This window comes from Schistocerca piceifrons, chromosome 6 (assembly GCF_021461385.2).
Source record: "Schistocerca piceifrons isolate TAMUIC-IGC-003096 chromosome 6, iqSchPice1.1, whole genome shotgun sequence".
Classification (NCBI taxonomy): domain Eukaryota; kingdom Metazoa; phylum Arthropoda; class Insecta; order Orthoptera; family Acrididae; genus Schistocerca; species Schistocerca piceifrons.
In genome coordinates, this window is record NC_060143.1 from 81,821,068 (window position 1) to 81,841,108 (window position 20,041).

At 41.4% G+C, this 20,041-nt stretch overlaps 1 protein-coding gene across 1 annotated transcript in view; it reads left to right on the forward strand.

Annotated features, from left to right (window-relative positions):
- LOC124802559 (putative helicase MOV-10) overlaps positions 1-20,041 on the forward strand; it is a 343,832-nt gene that overhangs the window by 148,999 nt on the left and 174,792 nt on the right. The window lies entirely within an intron of this gene.

The window sequence follows — 20,041 nt, forward strand, 5'->3', positions numbered from 1 at the left end:
TAGGAAGGACCATACAACCCAGTTGACCTGTTGGAGTATCCCAGTTGACAAGACCGGAGCTTGCAGCTCGCCTTCATGTCTGACATTCCAGTGTCACCTGGCAACTTTGTCACTGATGAAACTTGTTACTAAGATGAGTCCAGATATCCTATGATACAAGGTGGTGGCTGTGTTTATGTGTGGATACCCATGTTGAGTGGTACTTGTCAAAAGTTGTCCAGAAAACTGACAGATTTCCAAAGTTCTTCACTGTGGAGAGGCTTCAGTGTTGATAGCCATACAGATATTGTCCTCGCCCAGTCACCGTACCGCCAGGCACTCGTGTGTATGTGGGACATGTTTGACAGACTTGTTTGTGGTCGCCCTCTTCCATCACACACTCTCCAAAAACTTTGATGAGCTGTCATTGAAGAATGGGAATGGATACCACAGGGTGACATCCATAGACTTCCTTAGAGCGTCTCATTTAGGTGCCAAGCAGTGATAAATACTCATGGAAGAAAGGGCATACACATTATTAAAGCTCTGAGTCCAATGGAAAGCACTCACAATGTTGGGATGGATAATAGCTTCCACTTTATTTTCAACACTGTTGAACGTTTCAGTTCTTTTTATGTAAGTGATCAAGATTTAAAGTGTTTTGTTGTGTACTTAATTTTTGAAAGATAAAGTTATAATTTGGTAACATACCGAACCTTCAGTTATTGTTCTCTGAAGTATGGAAGATGCCCAAAGTCATGTTCCCGTAATTCTTCTGAGCAGTGTATTTGCTATTAACTCTTGATTGGTTGTATCATTTTTCATAACAGGAGCGGTCGCTTGGCGTACTTTACACACCTCTAAAGAATAGCTGTCTTTCTGTTACCAAGGTAAATGTGTGAGGAAAATCAGTTTAATTTTAGTTAATTAGATAATGGTAAAATATTAAAATATAAAATAAACCTGCATTATATGGGCTAAATCACTGTTTAATTAAATGATGATAAAATGAACTTTGATTGTATATCTCTGTTGCCAGGTACAAGTGTTAGCCCATAGTAATGATCAACTCAAAACACTGAATAGCGTGGTTGCGTCAGAGCCCTGCCAACTGTTTATTTGAGTACTAATTATCTCGTAGAGAAAGGTCTCATTGTGGGATTATGCTTCTAGGTCGGAAACTGGGTCTCTCTCTCTCTCTCTCTCTCTCTCTCTCCCCCCCCCCCCCCCCCCCCTCTCTCTCTCCCCCCGCCACATATCGTAATATTTTTCTCACTTGAACGTAGGCCAATGCAATTTATCGCTATGTTAGTGGAAGCATCAGTGAAGGAATAGGTACAATCTCACAATTGTGAAACAACAGTAGGATGAGACAAGACAGTGTTGTTTGTGAATGGTGTACATTTACATAGGTGCATCTGCTCGAGAGTTATTCCAACCTGGTAAGGATGTCATATTGATCAACAGTACTCAGATGAAAGAGGCTTTTGTAAGTATCTTGTTTCCTGGATTAATTATATTTTCTTAAGAATGGCTCAATTTGCCTTTCCTACTACAGGATGTGGAAAATGAAACTGGCCTGAAAAATTTTTACAATAAAATTAATGTGGGATTAATCATTGTTAATGACCGGAACAGTTTTTGTTTTCTACAGGGCCTGTTCTGTGCCATTTTGTGAATAAGTTTTGCATTGCAGATTTGCTGAAGGTTTTGTCAAAACATTTCCAGTCTTAAACTTTTGGGGTGAATAGTCCTGCACATGATTTCCCTGAATTGTGCTTAACATAACACTTGACGATGAAAACTGGTCACTGTAAACAGTAAAGGCCCCACAACACACACTCAGTAAAGTCCTGACATAACCTTTACATTTCTCAATTTTGTTTCTATTAGAACTGTGTCAAGTGCTGTCTGCAATGAAATATTGAGTGCAGCACAAATATGGTCCAATTTTATTTACTAAGGAACAACACAGAACTGTATGAAATGCCTTGCCGAAGTCAAGGAACACGCCATCAACTGAGCACCTTTTTGCCTATGGCATTCTGAAACTCCTGGATGAACAGTGTGAGCTGTTTTTAGAAAGATATGTTTTTGCAGCCCGTGTTGCTTTTATGGTGGTTTTTTTCATTCTCCAAAAGGTCATGATACGTGAGCATAAAACAGTGATATAAGCCTATAAAATTGAGTGTTTGTCCTATGACCCTTCTTAAAAATGGGAGGGACCTGCACTTTCTTCCATTCACCAGGTCTCATTTGCTGCCCAAGTAACCTATGATAAATTACTGCCAGAACAGGAACAATTTCTTTTAATTTCTTCTTGTACAACCTCACAGATATCACATTCAGCCCAGGTGCCTTTTGCATTCTTCTTGTACAACCTCACAGGTACCACATTCGGTCCAGGTGCCTTTCCACTGCTGAACAATTTTAGTTGATTTTCTATTCTGCAACCACTTACCTAGTATTTTGGTGTTTGTGTGATGACTGAAATTCATTTGATGTTCAGTCTTCTATGGTGGAACAGTTTTGATAGACCAAATTCAGTATTTAGGCTTTCTCTGTGGTTTCAGTTTCAGTGCTGGTATGGTCTCAGTGAGACTCAAGAGATTTCCATCCACTTGACTACAGGCCCTACACAATTCCACAACCACATAAGGAGTTTTAATCATATCAGTTGGCTAAATCCTACTTTTAAATTAACTGAATGCTTCTCACATTGCTGTCCTTTGACTCAGTTTTGTTTTAATCAGCTTTCATTTGTCAGTTAGTCTTTGCTAAAATCTAGGATTGAGCTCACTGTGCTTTACTAACAACTTTGAACATGGCTGTTGGACCACAGTGAGTCTTTTTCATAACTCCCAACCTTGTTTGGAACATTATGCTCTAAGGAATATTGTATAATGCTCTTTAAATTTATATATTTGTGCTACAAATCTTCATCCCTAGAGCTAAATATTTGATGTCTAGTTCCATTTCTGTCCATTCACTCTTGCTAAGCAAAAATATTTTTCTACTTTCATTAAATTTCTTCTAACAACCTTAGTCATTGATTCTTCACTCTGACCTCCTCCATTGAACCTTCTTGTCAGGTCAGTTTTGAATCCTCCTCCTCCTCCATGGTGCATATGTCATCTAGAGATCCATTTGGACCTTTCCATCAGACCAAAGAAAATGATATGTCCCTCTGCATTTTGCCATTTGTTTCTCTCACTTCTTGGCAGACTTCCTGGTTCAACAGTTACGTATACTGATCGCTCACATTGAATGTACCCTACACATTCTGGGGTCCATGAATGACACTTACTACCATCCAAATGTTGTGTTATTACTTCAGAATTAGTACCAGTATCAGAGTCCTCCTTTATACTTTCACATTTGCAAAAATTTCCTAATCTGATGGCTCTTAAGTAGCCTGCAGGCCCTGAGGTAGTGCTACCCTTGGAAAGTGTTAGTTTTGACCATACACAGTCTTCTTCCTCCTCTCCACAATATTGTTGCCTTGATTGTATTCCTCTGGACACAGGACTCCAGGAAATGATGCAGCAGACCTGGTAGCAAAAGAAGTTATAAAGGTGGAAAGCCTGCAGAAGGGAGTACTTTTACCACCTTGCAGTCAACACTGCTTCAGCTTTTAGAAGGTTGGAACAAAGTATAGTTCATTGTGGCCACTACAGACAAGTTCACAACCACAATGTAATCTTCCCTTTACCTCTCTTGAGCAGAATCTACTATCCTTTGCCAACAACACACAAGCTGTAGCTGGTTTACTCACAGTCCTATCGTTGAGCAATAGATTCTCCTCGGTTGTTGTGGCGTCTCTGTCAGTGTCCCATATCCTGTTTGTGCCCCAACTTTGCTGCTTTGTTGCAAACGCTGAAGCTTGACAACTGTCTCTACAGTTAGGCACTGACATCCAAGAAACAGATCTCTGATTTTAAGTTTTGTTCCAGAGAGTATTTTGTGTATGCTCATTTAAAGTGTGTCATCCTGGTGTCATCTCTCTCTTCCTATACTGTGATGTGAACATTCAACCAGTATTCTGGGGGGGGGGGGGGGCGGGCGCTATGGGAAGGGTCTCTGTCTGGTTTAGGCCAGCTCACCTCTCCGTTTTTTTTTTTTTTTTTTTTTTTTTTTTTTTTTTTTTTTTTTTTTTTTTTTTTTTTCCTCTACATTTTCCCTGGCTCTGCCTCAGATGCTTCTTCAAAGGTCAAATTGGTAGTCTGTCTTCCTCTTCTCATAAGAACCTTAAGGCTACAGTTATTAAATGAATGACCTCGATGTTGAGCCTCTTTCAACCCCACCCATGCCAAAAAATTCATTCACTCATGATTAGAGCTAGTCATCTGCATTTCTCCTGGCACATAATACTTTGATCCCATAGGTTAGCCACTTACATTTTTGGTTCACTGTAATTATTCCTGTCGGCCGGTGTGGTCGAGTGGTTCTAGGCGCTTCAGTCTGGAACCGTGCGACCACTACGGTCGCAGGTTCGAATCCTACCTCGGGCATGGATGTGTGTGATATCCTTAGGTTAGTTAGGTTTAAGTAGTTCTAAGTTCTAGGGGACTGATGACCTCAGATGTTAAGTCCCATAGCGCTCAGAGCCATTTGAACCATTTTTAATTATTCCTGAGTTTTTGTAAAGACCATTTTTATGGTAGAATTAAATTTTTCTATTACTATGTTTCCTTGGCAAATGGCTTCCCATTGCTCACAGAGCATAAATCTCTCAGAACAGTGTGATCAAGTAGTCATTACTGTGAAAGTGTACGTTCCCATCTTAACTAAAGCTGGTAGGAGATGCTTTGCTGCTATCACTTAACCATCATGTGATGAGAAACCATTTACGAGGGCCGTTCAGAAAGTAACCTCCGGTTGATTTAAAAAAATACACCAAGTTAAATAAAAATATTTTAATATATACATCTTACAACTACATCTTTGCACTATTTTACTACATAGTCTCCATAGCGATTGAGGCACTTATCGTATCTCTTCACAAGCTTTGAAATTCCTTCTGCATAAAAATCACCCACTTGTGCCTGGAGCCAGCCTGTGACCGCATCTTTGAGCTCTTCGTCGTCATCAAACCGCTGTGACCCGAGCCATTTCTTCAAATGCATGAAGAGGTGATAATCACTTGGCGCCAGGTCTGGGCTGTAAGGTGGATGGTTGATAACGTCCCACTTGAAGGACTCAAGAAGGGCCGTTGTTCTGCGAGCAGAGTGAGGACGGGCGTTATCGTGCAAAAAAACGATACCGGAAGTCAGCATACCACGGCGTTTGTTCTGTATAGCCCGTCGTAACTTTTTTATTGTTTCACAGTACACGTCTTGATTAATGGTCGTACCACGTTCCATGAATTCAACCAACAACACCCCTTTGGCATCCCAAAACACCGTTGCCATCAGTTTTCTGGCAGAAAAATCTTGCGAGGCTTTTCTTGGTTTGGTAGGCGAATTTGAATGTGCCCACATCTTTGATTGTTCTTTTGTCTCAGGGTTCACGTACTTAATCCAGGTTTCGTCACCGGTCACGATTCTGTTTAACAATGGTTCTCCTTCGTCCTCATAACGTGACAGAAAGCCTAATGCAGAGGCCATTCTTTGAGTTTTGTGGTGGTCGGTAAGAATTTTGGGCACCCATCATGCACAGAACTTACGGTAACCCAATCTTGCTGTCACTATCTCGTACAAGAGAGTCTTAGAAATCTGTGGAAAACCAGTAGACAACTCCGACATTGAGAAACGTCGATTTTCACGAACTTTTGCATCAACTGTCTGAACGAGTTAGTCAGTCACCAATGATGGTCTACCACTCCTCTCTTCATCATGAACGTTTTCTCGTCCACTTTTAAATAAACGTACCCATTCACGGACAACTCCTTCACTCATAACTCTTGGTCCGTACACGGCACAAAGCTCACGATGAATAGCTGCTGCAGAATATCCTTTGGCTGTAAAAAACCTTATGACAGCACGCACTTCACATTTGGCGGGGTTTTCTATTGCAGCACACATTTCAAACTGCCACAAAAACTAAACTAGCGCAGGTACGACGTTCGCTCGACCACGGCTTGATGCCGACTGACCTGTTGAGTGCGTGAACGCACAGATGGCGTCGCTACTCCCCCCACAACCAGCACTGTGACCAATCGGAGGTTACTTTCTGAACCGCCCTCGTATTATGGTGGTCACACACATTTCATTAACCCTTTGACTGCTGGAGGCACACAATCCGCTTGGCACGCTGAGGCGCTGCAGCCTGCACTGTCATCCGTATACCTGCGCTAATGTGGCTTACCCTCGAGCTGCTGCCTGGGGCGGAGTGCCCCTCGCTGCCCCATGCGCCCTGTGCTGAATATTTCTGCAGTGACTGAGACTCCACGCGAAATATTGTGTCCTCTCACGGCTGATACAGAATACTCGTAAATGCTCTCACTACGTAGTTCCCCTGCAGGTGAATTGCTACAGAATCAAACAGTCTCATAAAAACTATTTTCTGGCACCAAGAACGATATCTTGCTTGTAGTTTTCTTGCACTATTTTTGTAGATTATGCCGAAAGTGACGTGATTCGTTAGCATTACATGAATAGTTTTCTTGTTCTTTCTTGGATACCCGTTTATAATGTCTGCATTTATCTATGCGTTCCTCACCATACTAACTCAAGAACGAATAAAATAAGCCATAGATTATAGATTACTGTACGTTATTTTTGTTGTTCAGAACATCGTATTACGTCGTTTATAGGAGAAAGCAACAGACAGATCATCTTTCATATCGCACTAAAACATCGGAATTTACTGCGAGCAACGGTAAGAACAATTTTACTGCACGTCGTTAAATTTGTATTCTGGTGTGATAAGAAATTTCACATGGCCTATTGTTTGTATCGCTGAATTGCCCGAATATTTGTTGCGCTTTGCAATTACCCGATTATGCATAATTTTGTTTCTTTGACGAAATTTGTACAATACTTGTGATTGTTGCACATAAGTATTCAACAGATTTTCCAATATTTGAAAGCTGTGAAATCTCTGTCTTTTTGTTAGAGCATTAAATTCACTTATGGAGAAAATTCAAAGTCATCAACTGTAAATTTAGGTGTTACTTTTACACTTTGTGAATATGTTTTCCATCCTTCTTTTTGATCCGGGCTTTGGACCGGCACTGGCGAAGTTAAAAAGATTTTTATTTTGTTTTTCCCTTTTTATAATTTTTTTTTTTCATTTTCAAAGTTTTTTTGTAATAGCATTATTGTATTCGTTGTATGCTGCAATTAGTAATTCTGTTTTGTGTGGTATTTTTCAAAACAGGGTATGGCACACAATGGTAGATTTTATACCAAATCTACTCCGTTTCGATGGAATGAATTGTCTGAAAGATAAGTGTCCTTTGAATAATAAGAAACTTTCATCAATGCAAAGTTTCTGATGCACAACGGAAAGCTGTACGAACTTTATTGACAATGTTCCTTATTTTGAATAATCTGTCTCCTATAGTATTGGCAGAGTTGTCACTGAAATTTAACCTTCTCATAAGTAACAAGAAGCGGTCTCTTGACATGAGTTCACTAAAAATTGGCGTATTTAGAACAACATCTCTGGTCAAGTATTCGCTAATATTCAGTTTTTTCACGCTAGGCATCAGAAGACAAACAGCTACGAAACAATACATTTCTTCATATCCAGTATCTTTCCACTTTGAGATTCGAGAATGCACTGATTCGGGAGTATTCTCCTTGGTGAATAAATAAAACAGATTCATTTCGTCAGCTATATATTTCATCAGTTCTTGTGTAAAGAATAACATGAAAACTGACAGAATACTTGACTCATCCCCTATTCGACACGCGTGTCCCGACAGCGTATCATCAAATGTGTGATTAACTGGCTGAAAGTCATTTTCTTTCCAGTTAAATATATAACTAAGACGTGCTTTCTTCGTAGGCATTTCACTATCACTTTCTTATTCTTCAGATTCAGAACAACTAACATATCTTGTTGTAACATGAGACTGCTTTGACACCCCTGCTGACGTGGACGGTTTGTGAGCAGAGCTTTCGGACTCTGTGGAAGAGCTGTAACTTTCGTCAAAATCAAGTAGTTCACCCTCACTGTCGCTCCTTGTAAGAATCTCCATGATTTCTTCCTCAGTGCAACCACGACGTCTCGCCATTTTCCTTGTAAAATACAAGACGCGAAGAACACTGATGTAAATTCCGATGAACAGTGAACTGTAATGCGAAGCCTAGGCTCACAACAGACAAGCTAGTGGCCAGAATGCGAGAGGCTACTGAGACATGGGACGGGAAGTTCGCTGTCCGTGTTATCTCGTCATCAGCACTCAGGTAGCAGCGCTCAGGGGCCAGCAAGCGGGTGCGACTTAACTCGTCAACAGCACGTAGGGGAAAACCGGCGGCCGCGACTATACTCGTCATTAGCACCCAGGGAGTGGCACGCAGCATGACGAGTAAACTCGTCAACAGCAGTCAAAGGGTTAAAGACAGTTGGATTTCACAATAAATTATCAGTTACTGTTGCACTATGATCTTCTGTTTTTGTTAGGGATACTGTGGCTTCGCAGTTGCTTCTATTATGTCAGCTAGTACCCTCCCTAAGGTCCCATTTTGTATATGCTGTCACAATTCCAAACCCATGTTTCCCCATCTATTGCTAAGTTACACCACTCAGAGTTGTTCGGTACATTACTTTCTTAAGTCAGACACCTGGCACTCCATTGACATTTTGTGTACACTGCCTGACCAAAAGAGAGAGAGAGAGAGAGAGAGAGAGAGAGAGAGAGAGAGAGAGACAACAGCAGCAGCTCCCAGCAAGGGATGAGGAAAGGAATTGGAACTCAACTGGTTGAGAGGGAATGTGATGTTTCAGTAATTAGGAAAATTGAGTCAAATTTACAAAGAACATAGCAGTATGATCCCACTTATCATTATGATGTTACAACCTGTAGCATAGATAGATGCACTGATTTTGTTTTAAAGAGTTTTTCTACTGAGGCAAGCAGGTACACAACTATATCTAGGGATCTTGTTGGCCACAGGAGTACCTCAACATTATGTAGATAGTTCATAGAGGTACATACCACACGGGATGAGCATCGTCCTCTTGAAAAATGGCACCACAGTACAGTTGCACAAGAATGTCCATGATGTGCCTTTGCATCATCAGAGTTTGCTCAATCACTACTAGCCATGATCTCGAGTCATACGTGTTCGCTCTCTACACCGTGATACCAGAAGTAACACTGCTGTGCCCCTCATTGGAAGAACATGACCTCTGCTCAGGTTGCCACCAATGATGCTCATCAGGGATTGCCCAGAACTGCATTAATCACTGAACACAACGTGATGCTATTTGTCAACAGTCTATGCTTCCCAGTGACTGTGACACTGCAAACGCAGCTGTTTGTGTTGAGGCGTTAACAGCACCTCGTGCATTGGATGGTAATTCCCCAGTCCAGTTGTTGCTAGTCTCAGACCAATGGTGTGGGATGGCACAGGATATAGAAGTTAGCCAATTACTTAATCTCAGATGGGAGACACATTTGTGAATGTTTATGATGTGTTTTAGTTTACATAAATACAGTGATGCTCCCTTCCGTTCACACGTGGTTGACCAGAAGATTGATGATGAGTAGACCTACTCTTATGTCCCCAGCATTCCAGCGTAAAGCCACATGTCACATCTGAATGACCCACAGATATCGATTTCGCAGAATTTTCCCTGCTGTACAAATGGAGAACCACAGAGAGGCCCCTCTCAGAATCTCTCGGGTGCTGATAGTGCTGTCTCACAATGGTAAAAGGCATCATGTCCTTCAAAATGATCACTCAACATCTGACTCCACGTTTCCATTGCATTCTACCTTGCCTGGTAACATCAACAGACATGAACACCACTAATGCATTTTTGGAGCCATTCCACCAGTCAAAGAGAATTACAACTCTGATCATATACATATGTCGCTGAAATGTACATGTACTTACGTACATTTACATCTGACCGTGTCTGCTGTGTGCTTAACTTTTTTTTTTTTCAGTCTTGCAGTGTATTCAAATTGTTTCAAGTAACAGCAGCAATGGAAATTCATCAATGGAATAACACATAAAATGAAGATGAGACAACCACTTGCCTTCAGCTGACTGATGTGTGATGCTGAGCCACATGCAACAGAAAACATTTCAACAAGCTTTCAAGCACTTGCCCTTTCTCTAGGATTAGTTCACACATTCGCACAACGCAAAATGTACACCAGTAGCCACAAAGAGACTTATTGATTATCAGTTAATGTTGTTAGGAAAGCCCTTATACAGTAAATACTTTTTGTGAATTGAAAATGGAGGGTGAAGAAAGGAAAGAAAAGAGGAGGTATTACTGATGTCAGCTGCATTGGGACATTACATGCAATCAGCATTGATGAATGAAAACGTGTACCGAATCGGGATTCGAATCCAGTATCTCCTGCTTACTAGGCATGTGCGTTAACCACTGCTTCGTCCAGGACACAGTGTTATTGCAACTGTGTGGACTATCTCAGCACATCTCGGGGCTAACCCACATTCCCACCAAGTGCCACCTATCCATAGTCCCTGTCCATTTCCGCCGTGCCCACTAATCTGAGATTCCCACAGGAGGTTGGATGTACTTGTGCATCTCCACTGTAGAAGGTGGATCCATCTAGGCGAGTCAATTATATGAATGTGTGGTGTCTGTTCTTTCTTACATGTCTGAAAGAACAGACATCACACGGAATCTGCTGTTGTGATACATTATATTAAATTCATGGAGGGGGGGGGGGGGGGGGGTGGGGATTACTGATGTCAGCTGCATCAGGACATTAAGTGGAATCAGCGGCAACGAGTGAAAATGTGTACCGGACCAGGTTTCGAAGCCAGAATCTACTGCTTACTAGGTAGGTGCCATCCGGGACAGTGTTACCGTAACTGCCCGTGCTATCTCGGCACGCCTCGTGGCCAACCGAAAGACCAGACACCTTACAGACATAACTGATTCATCTAGAGGGGCAAAGGACCCACCTGCTTCAGTGCGGACGTGCAAGTACCTCCGACCTTCTACAGGAATTTGAGTAGTGAGCATGGAGAAAATGGGCAGGGACTGTGGATAGGTGGCACTTGGTGTGAATGTGGATCAACCGTGAGGCATACCGAGATCGTCTGCACAGTTCCAATAACACTGTGCCCTGGATGGCACAGTGGTTAGCGCACGTGCCTTGTAAGCAAGCGATCCCAAGTTTGAATCCTGGTCTGGTACACATTTTTGCTTGTCGCCGCATAATGTCCCAATGCTGTTTGCTGTTCACATCAGTAATCCCTTCGGGTTGTTTTTTTTTTTTTTTTTTTTTTTTTTTTTTTTTTTTTTTGTACCACAGCTGTGGATTCCGTGTGGTGGCTGTTCTTTCGGGCATGTTTGAAAGAATAGACACCACACATTGATATAACTACTTTTGGATTAAAGGAGACTACTACACACAAAAACCCACATGTTGCCAGCTACACAATAAAAGGCTTGCTGTACAAGATAATATTTATTGTTTAGTTCTACTAGAAATGAGGTCACAATATCATACATTGCAGTCTCAATAGAGGAGCCTCTATGGAAGCTAGACTGAGCTGTTGTTAAAAGGTTATTCTCGGACAGATAATTCAGCATTCTATTGTAAGCTTCTTTCTCAAATATGGTAGGGAGGAGTGTTAGTTTGAGCTTGTCCAGTAAGCTGTAACTGTAGTTATGTATGATGTAGTCTGAATTACCCAATATGAACCGTCTGCATTCTGTTATCCATTGAATTAAAATGAAGAACAATCAAATTATATTGAAAAACGAACCTAGTGCAGCACACAGTCAAAGCTTCTGGCTGCCTCGTGTGTGTGTGTGTGTGTGTGTGTGTGTGTGTGTGTGTGTGTTTGTTTGTTTTGTGGGGGATGCATCAGAGAATTCTCTCCCCAACCCCCCCCCCCCCCCCACCCCCCCTCCCCACGTTCACATGCGCACGTTGTGTGTATTTCTATTGCGAGAGTATTTGTTTAACGATTAATTAAATTTTTATTCTTTTATTTTATCAGAATAGTGTTTGACACTTATATAACAGAGGAAACCTATGTGCATGTTTTTTTAAACTTTATTGTCTTACCTAAATATTATGTTACTGAAACTAAATATTTTTCAACAAACATTCCTGCATCAGCTCCCTAGTGCGAGCTTAAAATTACATTCTGATCACTGCAACAATTATAAAGCTAGCAGGAAATTTGAATTAAAATAAATTAACACAGTTACTTAATTTTCATTCCCTAGATAGATAAAAGATTTGTTAAGTTCTCTCTCTAAATTATTAACTATTATTTACTATAATACTGCAGTACATAGCTTTGTTCTCTTTGGAATGATGTCTGTTATCTCTGTCTGACCTTAATTACAGTAGCGTATCGATTGTCTGAAATAATTGCAGGTTGTGTGTGTTCGGAAAATCAGTTTATTTGCATACACTGCATACTTTTATGTACCAATTGACCGTTAAAAACTATATGTGTTTGTAACAGCTTAAATTTCTTTTATTATTACAAAAGCAAGCACAGTAGGAATGTATGTAGTACAGCCTAATAAACAGAAAATATGTAATACATATGTATTTTCAGCCAACAAGGCCTTGCACATGCGCGCGCACACGCGCACAAACGCAACTCATACACACGTGTCCACAGTCTCTGGCAGCTGAAGCCAATCTTACATGTATAGTACATATGTGTAGGATTAATACTTTTAAAAAAATCATTAATTTTGATCTTTTTAAGCAAGCCTATCCTCTGACGAGCAGCGAAGTGTCACACTTTTTTCAAAACACAAATCCGGTACTGGTTGCTTTCACCACTAGCATCAAACCATTACAAGACATTGCAGCATCAGCTTTATCAGTGACTAGTTTACAATTTCGCAGTCCTGCACAATTTGAAGCCCTGAATTTGCATCGTTGACACTCATCCATTCTTGAATGTCATCTACATCACATTCATGTCAATTGAGTTCTTTTTGCATATTGAACATTTCAGACATATTATTCTGTTTGTTAGTTACAATTAGACTTTGAGAACTTTCCACCATACCCAGAATTTTATTCCAGACTTTTTTCATATCGTGTTCCTTTGCATTGTCACATGCTACACTTGCGATCTAGGACGCTGCTTACAAATCAATATTTTTATGATTCCTTAACAGACTTTCTTCTCCCACACCTTCTCTTTCTAACAATAAATTGCATAACAGTTCTTTTCTGTAATACTGTTTAAAAGTCTCAATAATGCCTTGATCCATGGGCTATAATGAAGTGGTTATGTTAGGGGAAAGAAACGTCACTTTTATGAACTCGTCCATTTTGTTTAAGGTATCGCATGATTGGTGAGTTGGTGTGGTGTCAAGGAACAGTAATGTTTTCTCATTTTTGCCATTCTTTAAGTGATGAGTTTTTACAGCGAGTGCAAAACCTTCCATAAACCATTCTGTGAAAAATCATACTATCCATCCATACACTCTTTTGTAAGATTTAAAAAATATGCACCACGTGCACATTAAAGTGTTTGAAATAACTTTTTTTTTTTTTTTTACCAGTAGCTAGCATAGGCAATCAGTGGTGATCCTTGCTTATTTTAAGACCACCTGCTGATAATTCACAACATTGAGCAGGAGTTTTTCTTGGCATAGCTTTCCAGTTCAGCCCAATTTTTTCAGCATTGTAAAAGATTCCAAGAGAATATTCCTCCCTCAATATGTACCTTAGTTTGATGTTGAAAGGCTCGGCAGATAATTTTTTTCTTCTTTTACTTGAAGCTCATGAGGGCCAGGTCTTGATTTACAACACTTTAATCTGTCCATGCTTGCTTTAAAATTTGACTACCCTCTAAGATTATCATTAAATTGAATTGTCATACGTAGAAAGGAACCAGAGATAGGTTCTCCTTATTATCTTTCACTTGTATACAGATTTCTGTGTGTGACAAACTTAACAGTTTTACAGCTCGTCAATCCATCAGTAGATCCAAGCTTAGATATAAAATTTGTGATGGTCATCTTTTGTCTTTTTATATCTGTAATTGTCACTTTATGAACTTAGTACTCATTAGATAACTTGGTTTCACTTTCACTTCTCTCTAACCTTGTATTACTGTTACAAGGTAATTGAATAGATATAAAATCTACTCACAAAGTGGGAGGTAAAAACAACACATATAAAGGTACTTAAAATTTGCAAACTTTCGGATTAAGTTGCGCCTCCTCTTGGCAGAAGGGTTGAAGGTGAGAATATGGGTGAAAGAAAAGGACTGGAAAGGTGGTTTAAGAAAGGGGATAGAGTTTGGAAAAGTTGCCCAGAGCCATGGGTCAGGGAAGACTTACCAGATGGAATGAGAAAGAAAGACTGATTGCTGGAGACTGCACTGGATGAGATTTGAAAACCTGAGAGCTTAGAGGTGGGGATAGGGTAATACATAAGGCAGAGACTACTGCCAAAACATCATGCACGAGTTAATAAGAGCAGAAAGCTAAGTATGTTGTATGGTATATAGGTGGGAGGGGAGGGGGTGCAAAGGACAGGGAGAAATTGACAGCTCAGAAAATAAAAGAAATAAACAACTAAAAGGGGCTGAAGAAAGTAATAGGTACTGGAAGAAATGGAGAGCCTGAAGAAATTAACATAAATTAAGGCAGGGTGGAAAGCAAGAACCAAGTACTTGTTGTAATGTCAGTTCCCATCTGCGGAGCTCCTAGAAACTGGTGGCCCGATGAAGAATCCAGATGGCACATGCAGTGAAACAGGCACCGAGGTCATGAATGTCATGTGGTAGGGCCTGGTCTGCAACAGGATATTGTTTATCAGTATACACCCTGTGCCTATGCCCCTTCATTCTAACAGATAACTTGGTAGTAGTCATGCCGATCTGAAAGCCCAAACAGTGTTCATCTAACAGCTGGTATATGGTGTGTCATTTCATAGGTGACTCTCTCTTTGATAGTATATGTTGTGCCAGCTACAGAGCTGGCATGGATGGTGGCAAGAGGGTGTACAGAGCAAATCTTATAGTGGGGACGATCACAGGAATAGAAGCCATAGGGTAGGGAAAAGAGAGCAAAAGGAGCATAGCAAGGACGTTGCGGGTATTGGAAGGGTGACAAAAAGCTATTCTAGGTGTGGTGGGCAAAATGTCGGACAGAATGGACCTTATTTCAAGGCATGATTTTAGAAAGTCATAGGCTTGTTGATTAATACATTTGAGATCAGGATAGTACTGAGTTAGAAGAGGTGTACTCCTGAGTTATTTTTTAGAGGGATCAGCAGTTAGAGGGTTGTATGTAATGGTCTAGGAAATTTCCTTTTCAACTAGGCTGATGGGGTAATTAGTGGGTTGGTTCATAAGTTCGTAGTGTTTTTGTTTTGCATGTTTATATTCCAGTTGCTAAGGGTTTATTTATTGATTGTCATTTTTATTTGTAATTAACTGTAGCTGTTTAAGGTTACATGTTATTTTGTCATTTGGAGACGACGAGTGGAGCTTTGGATGCTAGAAAGTAGAGGGTCAAGTGGAGAAACAGGAACATTTCCAACATATTCTTCTGTTTGAGTTTCATTGAAGGGTGACAGCAACAGAGGCAGCAAAGAACTTTTGTGTTGTGTGTGGAGGTAATGCAATTTGGCAGAGCAAATGGTTTTCTTGTTTTAAGGAGGATTGTTTCGACATTCCAGATTCTCCGTGTTCTGGAAGACTTTGAGGTTTGATGAAAATCACCTAAATGCATTAACCAACAATGGCCCACTTCAGTGTGCTCAAGAACTGGCAGATATGATGAACTGAGGTCATTACACCATCAGGCAACATTTTTGTCCAATGGGGAAGGTAGAAAAAATGACCATTCCTGTCCTGCATTGTTGTTAATGATGAAAAATAGTGCTGTTATGCTAACATCAGGAAAGGAAAGGAATGGTTGAGCCCAAACAAAATAACAACTTTCTGTATAAATACCTGTGCACATCTACAAAAAATAATGTTATGCATTTAGTGGGACAACGATGGTATGATATACTTCAGATTGCTTCTCTGAGATGTAACCATTGCTGCTGCTATCAGTTGACAACAACTGAGAGTCTTGCAGATGCAATCCAGGAACAACGATCAGGAAGATAGTGTGAAATATGCTACTCTGTGTTACTGCCCTCTTGGTTTTTGCTAGACGGCAAAAAAACACTATACAATGATACAATAGAAAATCAAGGATGGAATGTAACAATATTATGAAAAGGAAAGTTGCTACTCATCATTTAGCAGAGATGCTCAGTCACAGATAGGCACAACAAAAAGACTCTTAGGTGTCCTGGGTGGTTAGGTTTCTGGACTTAGGAAGCTTGTAAAAGATAAGAGTGCGGGGAGTGGTACTGTGCCCCCATAGAGGGAATCCCTGCTCTCGTAGACCAACACCTTCAACCTATTACCTGGAACCTACCCTCCTGGATAAAAGATACCAACCATCTCCTCCACCGACTCTCCACAGTTCCTGTCCCTTTACCACACGGTACCCTGCTCGTCCCTATTGATCCCGCCTCCCTGTACACTAACATTCCTAATGCCCATGGACTTACCGCTATTGAACATTACCTTTCCCAATCCCCAACGGATTCCAAACCAATCACCTCCTACCTAGTCGCCATGACCAATTGTATCCTCACCCACAATTACTTCCCCTTTGGAGGTATTACCTGCAAACAAATCTGGGGTATGGCTATGGGCACCTGCGTGGCTCCATCCTGTGCCAACCTATTTATGGGCCATGTAGAGGAATCCTTCCTAAAAACCCATAATCCTAAACCCCTCACCTGGTTCAGATTCATTGGTGACGTTTTTGCTACCTTGATTAAAGGTGAGGACATCCTATCCACATTGCTCCAGAACCCTAACAACTTATTCCCCATTTGCTTCACCTGGTCCTACTCAACCCATCAAGTCACCTTCCTAGATGATGTCCTCCACCTCAAAGATGGCTACATCAGTACCTTCATCCATATCAACCCTACTAACCACCAGAAATATCCCCACTTCGACAGCTGCCATCTGTTCCATACCAAGCAGTCCCTTCCGTACAGTCTAGCCATCCATAGTCGTTGCATTTGCATGCCTTATAATTCCTGTACTTGCCTCCCCTCCCCCGTGCGCGCAAAGTCCCCTGTCCGGCTACAATGACTGGAGCAATTGAATTACATTCTCCACTAGGGTTACGATTACCTCTTGTCCTGTCCTGAAATGAGAATTGTCCTGCCCACTATCCTTCCCACCCCTCTGACAATGGTATTCCGCCGTCCACCAAACCTACATGGCACACTCATCCATCCTTACAAAACCACTGCTCCCAATCCCTTACCTTATGGCTCATACCCCTGTAATAGACATAGATGCAAGACCTGCCACATACATCCTCCTACCGCCACATACTCCAGTCCGGTCACTAACATCACCTATCCCATCAAATGCAGGGCCACCTGTGAAACCAGTCATGTGGTCTGCAAGTTAAGCTGAAACCACTGTACTGCGTTTTACACAGGCATGACAACCAACAAGCTGTCTGTCCGCATGCGTGGCCACCGGCAAACTGTGGCCAAGAAACAAGTGGACCACCCTGTTGCTGAACATGCTGCCAAACATGATATCCTACATTTCAATGGCTGCTTCATAGCCTGTGTGTATGGATCCTTCCCACCAACACCAGCTTTCCTGAATTGTGCAGGTGGGAACTTTCCCTGCAATACATCCTATGTTCCCATAACCCTCCTGGACTCAATCTTTGTTAGTTACTGTCCTCACCCATCCAGCCTCTTCCATGTTCCAATTCCAGTATTACACAGCTGTCATTCCACCATCACACCCAGTCTTTTTATTTCTCTCCTTTTCCAGTACCCTCCCACCACCACCACCACCACCACCACCACCACCACCACCACCCTCCTGCCCTCTCTGTCTAACTTGCTGCACTGTCCACCACCCCTACCACACTATCCCTCCTCCTCTCCACCCCAGCCTCCTCCTTACCCCCACCCAGTTGCCACTCCCATCAATTACTGGTGCTGCTGCTCGCAGTGTGGTTTCAGTTGCCTGAGACTGTGTGTGTGTGTGTGTGTGTTTTGTCTATTGTTGACAAAGGTCTTAACAGCCGAAAGCTTTAATTGTAAGTCTTTTTGTTGTGCCTATCTGCGATTCAGCATCTCTGCTGTATGGTGAATAGCAACTTTCCACTTCAAAAACACTATACTGGAGTTAGTTGGGAAGTGATAATGCACCCACCTTATTCACCTGATCTTGCACCCTCAGATGTTCACCTTTACTGATCTCTGTTGAACACTCTTCAAGGAACTTCTTTTACAGATGAAAATGCAATTGTAACATAGCTCGGTAAGTCCTTCACCTCAAAATCATGTGGTTTCTACAGTCGCGGAATTGAAAAGTTACCTCTGTGTTGGCAGACTCTCGTAAATAGTGAAGGAGAATACAGTATGTTATTGATGATTAAAGTCTCTGTTATGTATATCTGTTGTGTTCATTAAACTTATGGAGAAACATTACGAACTTCTGCACCAACCCACTATGTCCAACGAAGGCTAAGGTGATAATGGTGGCGAGTTGCTGTAAAAAGTCTGCATCTGAACGAATCTGTTTACTTCAAATGCTAAGTGTGTATCGGAGAGGACATTTGACATGGAAAGGATGGCAGCTGTCAAAATGTAAGTACTCCTGTTAATAGATCAAATGTGAACAGAAGTGTGTCGCTGACTGTCGATGAGAATGAGATCAATGTCAAGGAAAGTGGCATAGGATTCGGAATAAGACCATGTGATATTTAATTGGGAGAATGTATTTAGGTATTCTAAGAATTTTAGTTTATCAGCCTCACCACAAGTCCATATAGCAAAGATGTCATGAATGCAAATAAGCCTCCTCCAAGTGATCCATGAAAAGGTTTGGATAGGAATTAGCCATCCTGGTTTCCATGCCTGTGCCCCATATCTGTGTGTCTACCCCTCAAAGGTAAAGTAGTTCTTTGTAAGTATGAAGTTAAGTAACATGAGTTGAAAGGGTGTCACAGGATTGGAATCAGGTGGATGCTGAGTAAGGAAATGTTGAGCAGCAGACAGACCATGTACGTGGGGGATGTTGGTATAAAGGGAGGTGGCATCAGTGATGACTAGCAATGTGTGTGTTGGGAGTAGGATGGACACAGATTTCAGATGATCTAGAAAATGGTTGATGTCTTTAATATAGGAGGAAAGTCTTTGTACTATGGGTTGCAAGTGTTGATCAGCCAAGCCAGATACACTGTTCAGTGGATGGTTTGAAACAAGCTACTGTGGGACACCCAGGATGATTGGGTTTGTGGATGGTAAAAGGTGGTAGTGTTTGGTGTGGGTGGGGTAAGAAGTTCTTTGGGTTGAGGTGTTAGTCCTTGTGAGAGCCATCTGTGAATAAACATATGTCATATACCAACCGTTATGTAAACACTGTTTGACCTTTTAGTTGTCATGACTACCATCAGGTTATGAGTTAGGATGAAGGGGCATAGGCACAGGGTGCATACTGGCAACACACAATATCCTGTTGCAGACCATGGTCTACAACATGACTGTGGTGATTTTGGTGCCTGTTTCACCACATGGACCATCTGGATTTCTCCCCCAGTTTCTCAGAACTACATAGGTGAAAACTGTCCTCGGTTCTTACCACCCAACTAGCCTTAATTTATGTTGATTTCTGCACAGTAACTTTTCCTTTCTCCATGCACTTCTTGTTTTCTGTATCTTCCATTTTCCGACCTGTCAGTTTTTCCCCGCTGCCTCTCACCTCTATCACATACAAAGCACTTAGCTTCCTGTTATTATCTGATCATGCACAATGATTTGGCAGTCATCTGTCTTGAATATTACCCTATCTTCTCCATTTATGCTCTCAGGTTTTCAAATCTTGGCCAGTGCTGTGTCATAAGTCTTCCCTGA